Source organism: Rutidosis leptorrhynchoides, chromosome 3 (assembly GCF_046630445.1).
Source record: "Rutidosis leptorrhynchoides isolate AG116_Rl617_1_P2 chromosome 3, CSIRO_AGI_Rlap_v1, whole genome shotgun sequence".
Taxonomy (NCBI): domain Eukaryota; kingdom Viridiplantae; phylum Streptophyta; class Magnoliopsida; order Asterales; family Asteraceae; genus Rutidosis; species Rutidosis leptorrhynchoides.
The window spans coordinates 104,676,852-104,686,140 of NC_092335.1; positions in this window are offsets into that span (position 1 = coordinate 104,676,852).

Consider the following 9,289-nt stretch of genomic DNA (forward strand, 5'->3'; position numbering starts at 1 on the left):
TAAGTGTTGTTTTGAGACCTTTAGGTTAACGATCTTGTTAAATGTTGTTAACCCAAAGTTTATAATATCAAATGAGATTTTAAATTATTATATTATCATGATATTATGATATATTAATATATCTTAATATGATATATACATTTAAATGTCGTTACAACGATAATCGTTACATATATGTCTCGTTTCGAAATCCTTAAGTTAGTAGTCTTGTTTTTACTTATGTAGTTCATTGTTAATACACTTAATGATATATTTAATTATAATATTATCATGTTATATATAATATAACAATGTATTAATATGCTTCATATATATTTAGTGTAACATCCCGCCTTTTTCCGTCAACTTTTCCGTTTACCTATTTTAAACTCCGTTATATGTTTATAACATCTCCTGTTAATACGCGTTTTAAATTATCTTGTTTAGGTAATTTAACGCACCCGATTGGAAGTAGAGGGACTTGTTTTGCCAACTTGCCAAAATGGTGACTAGCACTTGACTAGTCAACCATCTTCCACCTCTTTCCTCATTTTCTTTTTTTCTTTTCTTTCAACACTTTCATATTTTTCTCTAATTCATCAAAAAGCAATTCATCATCCATATTCAATCGATCAAGCTTCGGGCCAAACAAATTACATATTTGAACTCCTCGTGATCTCCTCTTCGATTCCATACCGGCTTCATCAAATTTGGGTAACTTTCTAAAATCACTAATTTTATATGTTCTTGAGTTTTTGAGTTAAAAAGGTTGTTAATTAGTGTCTATGGCTCAAGTCTAGTATGATTATGTGTTTTGTATGCTTGTTCTTGCTATTTTGGTGTAACTAGCTCATATTGAAAGAATGCTTGTTTAATCTTGAGTTTTAGGTGTACATATGTTGGTTGATGATGAAAGTTCATGTTTAAATTGTGTTCCTAACATCACTAGCTTCAAATTGGTATGTAGGTTGACATGGATTAGTTTCATAAGCAAGATTGTTGATTTTGTGATTTTGGGTTAGGGTTTGATAAAAGTAAATTGAATATTTGATGCATTAAATGCTTAGCAATGTTAATTGTAAGTGTCTAGTTGTGTTGTATGCTTGATTATCTTCAAAACGGCGTATTACACATGTGCATTAATTTACCGAATCATAATATGGCATTTATGAACTTGGAGTAATAAATGATGAGCATTAATGGTGATTTTGATATAAGTTGTTTGGTTTTGATTGAGTAAATGCGTTTAGTTATTCTCCTTGTCAAATTACCTTTCTCATGATATATGATATGCGTTTTAAGTGTTTTCGGTGCATGAAATATGTTAAAATGAGTTTTGGTTCGTTACTTAAGTTATTTTTTCTGCAATCAGCAATTCCCCAGGTTATGCGCGCCGCGCGTTCACCTGCGCACCGCGCAAATCAGAAAAACCAAATAAATGGTTCCCTTGGTCGAGTTCTGACCTGGTATTACACATGGGTGCGCGCCGCGCAACCCTTTGCGCACCGCGCAAATGGCCCAGGCCAACTTTCTTGTCTTTAAACGCTCCCAAAATGTTTCCCGCTTAACCGTAACTCCGATTAACATGAAACTTGACTATTATGCTCGTATATGACTTCTCATCATGAGAAAATTGTCGGACACCCGACCCGACCCCGTTGACTTTGACTTTGACCAAGTTTGACTTTTAGTCAAACTTAACCAAACGATTATACAATCGTTCTAACATGCTTAACTACTTGTATCGTGCATGAAACTTGACAAATTGATTCACATGATATATTAATCGAGTCGTAACGAGCCATAGGACTAATTGAACATCTTTGACCCTTCGTGACTATCGTTATTGATACAACCTATTTGTTTAGGTCGAGACTAGCATTGTTCCTTGCACGTTTACTTGTTGAAGTACTTTTACACTCTTGCAATCAAAGGTGAGATCATATCCCACTCTTCAAACACTTTTATACTTTAAAAATCGTGGGATGAGAAAACATATACAATACATACTTACATATACTTTTCATACTTTAACGTTTTGAATTCTATACAAAAGCAAAGATACATACGAGTTAGAACGAAAAGCCTCAAGTCCAATTATCATTAGTTACACTTGTAGGGTGTAAGCGAGAAATTATGTTGTGTGGCCATGCGGGTTTAACGAACCCTCATTCGAAGGAATGAAACGTTCTTTCAATGTATAGTGTAGGTTCTAACACTATTATGCAGAGGTAAGATTCAGTTAAGCTTGATAATTGGGTGCTCGTGATACAAACACATCTTTTGAGATGTATACGCTTGATAAACGTTTTATACTAAACCTGGTGATACAAATATACTTTATGCATACAACTATGATTTCACCAACGTTTTTCGTTGACAGATTCTCTATGTTTTCTCAGGTCCTTGAACTTAGGTGATGCATGCTTCCGCACATACTTTTTGATACTTGCATTGGATGTCGAGTATATTGCATACGTGGAGCGTATTTTGGCTACTTTAAATTGTGTCGCATGTGTTTCATACAAACTTTAACCATTGTTATGTACTCGTTATGGGAACTTCTTTTGTAAACTTTGAAACATCCTTTTATGAAATTAATGCGACATATTTTCGGTCAAACTTTGTTATAAAGACCTACGACACATGTAATGGGACCATACGTAGATGACGCCGTCATTTGACGATTTGTCGGGGTCGCTACAAGTGGTATCAGAGCTTTGGTTGTAGGGATTTAGAGTTCATTGGTGTCAACCCCGAGTCATAGGGTACATTGGTGAGTCTAGACTACAACCGGCATATAGACTTGACATAGGAATTACTTGGCAAATTGTGCATTTATACTCTAACTCTTCTACTCATATCTACTCTTATTCTATCTAAATCTTGTGTTGTATAATTTAATTGACACGCCACCTTGACTATATGATGTAATGTCGAATGTACATATGAATTAGGGTAATATAATTTCCGGAAATTATATTACGGTGACTCATATGAACATACCGACATTATGCCATAAAGAATTTAAGGCGATTCAAGGATAATTTTCTCTCTATCTTTATTCCATATCACGGTTAGTATTATTTAGAATACTAACCAACGGTATTCTTTTGTTTTGAAGGAACAATGCCTCCTCGCCGTGTACGACGCAATGAAACTCCCGAACAAGCCTTACAACGCATGATAGCCACCGCCGTGGATGCGGCCATGGCCGGTCACTCGTCTAACAACAACAATAACCAAGGAGCCGGTAACTCTAGCGAAGGGTGCTCCTACAAAGCTTTCATGGGGTGCAAATCCCACACTTATGATGGAACCGGGGGACCGGTTGTGCTTACTCGTTGGTTTGAACAAACCGAGGCCGTATTTAGCATAAGCGGTTGTCGGGATCAAGAAAAGGTCAAATACTCCACCCACACTTTCTCCGGGATTGCTCTAACATGGTGGAACACCTATGTTCAATCGGTGGGTACCGATGAAGCTCATGCCCTCTCTTGGGCCGATCTAAGGGAAAAGATGATTGTTGAATATTTTCCGCGCGAAGAAACCCGAAAGCTTGAGGAAGAACTAAGAGCTTTGAAAGCAGTCGAAAACGATCTTAAAGCTTATAATCAACGCTTCGCCGAACTATCCTTGATGTGTCCTAATCTTGTTAACCCCGAATCTCAAAGGATTGAGCTCTACATGCTCGGTCTTCCAAAAAGCATCAAACAAGGGGTGATGTCATCCAAACCCGCTACTCATCAAGCCGCTATGAACATGGCCCGCCAATTAATCGAAACGGTTGACGAAATCGTAGTGCCGGCTCCTAAGGCCGAGGACAAGTCGGGTGGCAACAAAAGGAAATGGGAAGCCACTCCATCAACCAACTACAACAACACCTCCACCAAGAAACCTTACAACAACGACGGCAAGAAGGGTTATTCCGGATCTTTACCGTTTTGCAACAAGTGCCACAAACATCATTTGGGTGAGTGTGGAAGGCCGTATTGCGTCAAGTGTCACAAGAGTGGCCATTCGGCCCATGAATGTAGAAACACCGCTCCCGTTGCTCAAAAGGGACCCAATGCACCAAGACCGGGTGTTTGTTATGAATGTGGCCAACCGGGTCACTATAGAAATGCATGCCCAAAGAAGAAAGCCAACCCCAACAACCGAGGTCGAGCCTTTAACATCAACACCGAGGAAGCCCGAGATGACAATGAACTAGTCACGGGTACGTTTCTTCTCAACAACTCTTATGTTACTTGCTTATTCGATTCGGGTGCCGATAAATGTTTTGTGTCTAAGACTTTGGCTCCTACCCTTTGCACTCCACCACACCCTTTAGATACTACTTATTCCATCGAAGTGGCCGACGGAAAACTCTTAAGTGCCGACACATATTACCGGGGGTGTACTTTGAACATTTTGGGTAAGGAATTTGAAATTGACTTGATACCCATGGAATTAGGGAGTTTTGATGTAATAATCGGTATGAATTGGATGGTTAAAAATAAATCTCACATTCTTTGCGATCTTCATGCAATCCGAATTCCTATCGAGAATGGTGAACCATTGATTGTCTATGGCGACAAAAATTGCACCGGACTCAATCTCGTTTCGTGCCTTAAAGTTCGAAAGCTACTTCGCAAGGGTTGTTTCGCGATTCTTGCTCACGTTAAGAAAGTCGAGGCCGACGAAAAGCGCATCGAAGATGTGCCAATTGTTAGTGACTTTTCCGATGTATTTCCCGACGAATTACCAGGTCTTCCACCTCATCGACCGGTTGAATTTCAAATCGATCTTATTCCAGGAGCTGCACCCGTAGCGCGTGCACCGTATAGACCCGCTCCATCCGAATTACAAGAATTGCAAAGTCAAATCCAAGAGTTACTTGACCGTGGTTTCATTCAACCTAGCCATTCACCATGGGGCGCTCCGATTTTGTTCGTCAAGAAGAAAGACGGATCCCTACGAATGTGCATTGATTATCGTGAACTAAACAAATTGACGGTTAAGAACCGATATCCTCTTCCTCGCATTGATGACCTTTTTGATCAACTACAAGGTTCTCGTGTATATTCAAAAATCGATCTCCGTTCGGGTTATCATCAACTAAGGGTTAAGGGGGAAGACGTCTCCAAAACCGCTTTCCGGACTCGTTATGGTAGTTATGAATTCCTTGTCATGCCTTTTGGTCTCACAAATGCACCGGCGGTGTTCATGGATCTTATGAACTGCGTGTGCAAACCGTATCTCGATAAATTCGTTATTGTGTTCATCGATGACATATTGATCTATTCTAAAAATGAAGAAGAGCACGAACAACATCTCCGACTTGTGCTTGAACTCTTGAGACAAGAACGACTTTATGCCAAATTCTCCAAGTGTGAATTTTGGTTAAAGGAAGTTCAATTTCTTGGTCATGTTGTAAGTGATCAAGGTATTAAAGTCGATCCCGCGAAAATCGAAGCCATTAGTAAATGGGAGACTCCTACTACTCCTACTCAAATTCGTCAATTCTTGGGTCTCGCCGGATACTATCGTAAATTCATCAAGGACTTTTCCTTAATCGCTCGCCCTTTAACCGCGTTAACTCACAAGGACCGAAAGTTCATTTGGTTATCCGAACAAGAAACCGCTTTTCAAATCTTGAAAACTAAACTAACCACCGCTCCTATCTTGTCACTTCCCGAAGGCAATGATGATTTTGTTGTATATTGTGATGCCTCGAAAAACGGTTATGGGTGTGTACTAATGCAACGAAAGAAAGTCATCGCTTATGCCTCTCGACAACTCAAGGTTCACGAACGAAACTACACGACACATGATCTTGAACTCGGTGCCGTCATCTTTGCACTTAAGCTATGGAGACATCATCTTCTTGGTACCAAGAGTACTATCTTTACCGATCACAAAAGTCTCCAACATATCTTCGATCAAAAGCAACTAAACATGAGACAACGAAGGTGGATTGAGACCTTGAACGATTATAATTGCGAGCTTCGTTACCACCCCGGGAAGGCAAATGTAGTGGCCGATGCCTTAAGTAGAAAGGAAAGAGCGGTACCTCTTCGTGTCCGAGCTTTAAACATCACTATCCACTCCAACCTTAATAGCCAAATTCGGGTAGCCCAAGATGAAGCTCTTAAGGACAACAACATCGCACGCGAACTTTTAAACATTCTCGTCTCCCGATTCGAAGTTAAGGAGACCGGACTTCGATATTACGCCGGAAGAATTTGGGTGCCTAGATATGGCGACTTACGAAACCTCATCCTAGACGAAGCCCACAAATCGTGATACTCGATTCATCCCGGCGCCAATAAGATGTACCATGACCTTAAAGAACAATATTGGTGGCCGAACATCAAAAAGGAGGTTGCTAGATACGTCGCCAATTGTTTGACTTGCGCTAAAGTCAAAGCCGAACACCAAAGACCGTCCGGGTTACTTCAACAACCCGAGATCCCGCAATGGAAGTGGGAAAGGATCACGATGGATTTTATCACCAAACTACCGAAAACGTCGGGCGGTTATGATACAATTTGGGTCATTGTCGATCGCCTCACCAAATCCGCGCACTTTCTCGCCATGAAAGAGACCGACAAAATGGAGAAACTTGCACGACTATACATTAAGGAGATTGTAGCCCAACACGGTGTACCTTTATCGATTATCTCCGACCGAGATGGTCGTTTCGTTTCTAGATTTTGGCGTACGTTACAAGAAGCGTTGGGAACGCGTTTGGACATGAGCACCGCATATCATCCCCAAACCGATGGGCAAAGTGAACGTACAATACAAACCTTAGAGGATATGTTACGAGCCTGCGTTGTTGATTTTGGGAAAGCTTGGGACAATCACTTACCTCTCGCCGAATTCTCTTACAATAATAGTTATCACGCGAGTATTAAGGCCGCACCTTTTGAAGCGTTATATGGTCGAAAATGTCGCTCTCCTCTTTGTTGGGCCGAAGTGGGTGACGTGCAAATTTCCGGGCCCGACCTCATTCACGAAACCACCGAGAAGATTCTTCAAATCCGAGATAGGCTTCGGACGGCCCGGAGTCGTCAAAAATGCTATACCGACAAAAGACGCAAAGACCTCGAATTTCAAGTCGGTGAGAGCGTCATGTTAAAAGTCGCACCTTGGAAAGGTGTCATCTGTTTTGGGAAACGTGGGAAACTAAATCCGCGGTACGTTGGTCCTTTCGAAATCTTAGAACGTGTTGGAACCGTTGCGTATCGTTTGGATCTTCCGCCTCAACTAAGCTCCGTCCATCCTACTTTTCATGTATCTAACTTGAAGAAATGTCTTGCCGAGCCCGATATCGTCGTCCCTCTCGAGGAACTTACTATTAATGACAAACTCCATTTTGTGGAGGAACCGGTTGAAATTGTGGACTACGTCGAGAAAGAATTGAAACAAAGCCGGATCCCGATTGTTAAGGTCCGCTGGAACGCCAAAAGGGGGCCCGAGTTTACGTGGGAAAGAGAAGATCAAATGCGAAAGAAACACCCTCATCTATTCCCGGTTCCGGAAACGTCAGATTCCGAGGAAGAAACAACGACCACTACGCCTACCTAAATTTCGGGACGAAATTTCTTTTAAGGTGTAGGTAATGTAACATCCCGCCTTTTTCCGTCAACTTTTCCGTTTACCTATTTTAAACTCCGTTATATGTTTATAACATCTCCCGTTAATACGCGTTTTAAATTATCTTGTTTAGGTAATTTAACGCACCCGATTGGAAGTAGAGGGACTTGTTTTGCCAACATGCCAAAATGGTGACTAGCACTTGACTAGTCAACCATCTTCCACCTCTTTCCTCATTTTCTTTTTTTCTTTTCTTTCAACACTTTCATATTTTTCTCTAATTCATCAAAAAGCAATTCATCATCCATATTCAATCGATCAAGCTTCGGGCCAAACAAATTACATATTTGAACTCCTCGTGATCTCCTCTTCGATTCCATACCGGCTTCATCAAATTTGGGTAACTTTCTAAAATCACTAATTTTATATGTTCTTGAGTTTTTGAGTTAAAAAGGTTGTTAATTAGTGTCTATGGCTCAAGTCTAGTATGATTATGTGTTTTGTATGCTTGTTCTTGCTATTTTGGTGTAACTAGCTCATATTGAAAGAATGCTTGTTTAATCTTGAGTTTTAGGTGTACATATGTTGGTTGATGATGAAAGTTCATGTTTAAATTGTGTTCCTAACATCACTAGCTTCAAATTGGTATGTAGGTTGACATGGATTAGTTTCATAAGCAAGATTGTTGATTTTGTGATTTTGGGTTAGGGTTTGATAAAAGTAAATTGAATATTTGATGCATTAAATGCTTAGCAATGTTAATTGTAAGTGTCTAGTTGTGTTGTATGCTTGATTATCTTCAAAACGGCGTATTACACATGTGCATTAATTTACCGAATCATAATATGGCATTTATGAACTTGGAGTAATAAATGATGAGCATTAATGGTGATTTTGATATAAGTTGTTTGGTTTTGATTGAGTAAATGCGTTTAGTTATTCTCCTTGTCAAATTACCTTTCTCATGATATATGATATGCGTTTTAAGTGTTTTCGGTGCATGAAATATGTTAAAATGAGTTTTGGTTCGTTACTTAAGTTATTTTTTCTGCAATCAGCAATTCCCCAGGTTATGCGCGCCGCGCGTTCACCTGCGCACCGCGCAAATCAGAAAAACCAAATAAATGGTTCCCTTGGTCGAGTTCTGACCTGGTATTACACATGGGTGCGCGCCGCGCAACCCTTTGCGCACCGCGCAAATGGCCCAGGCCAACTTTCTTGTCTTTAAACGCTCCCAAAATGTTTCCCGCTTAACCGTAACTCCGATTAACATGAAACTTGACTATTATGCTCGTATATGACTTCTCATCATGAGAAAATTGTCGGACACCCGACCCGACCCCGTTGACTTTGACTTTGACCAAGTTTGACTTTTAGTCAAACTTAACCAAACGATTATACAATCGTTCTAACATGCTTAACTACTTGTATCGTGCATGAAACTTGACAAATTGATTCACATGATATATTAATCGAGTCGTAACGAGCCATAGGACTAATTGAACATCTTTGACCCTTCGTGACTATCGTTATTGATACAACCTATTTGTTTAGGTCGAGACTAGCATTGTTCCTTGCACGTTTACTTGTTGAAGTACTTTTACACTCTTGCAATCAAAGGTGAGATCATATCCCACTCTTCAAACACTTTTATACTTTAAAAATCGTGGGATGAGAAAACATATACAATACATACTTACATATACTTTTCATACTTTAACGTTTT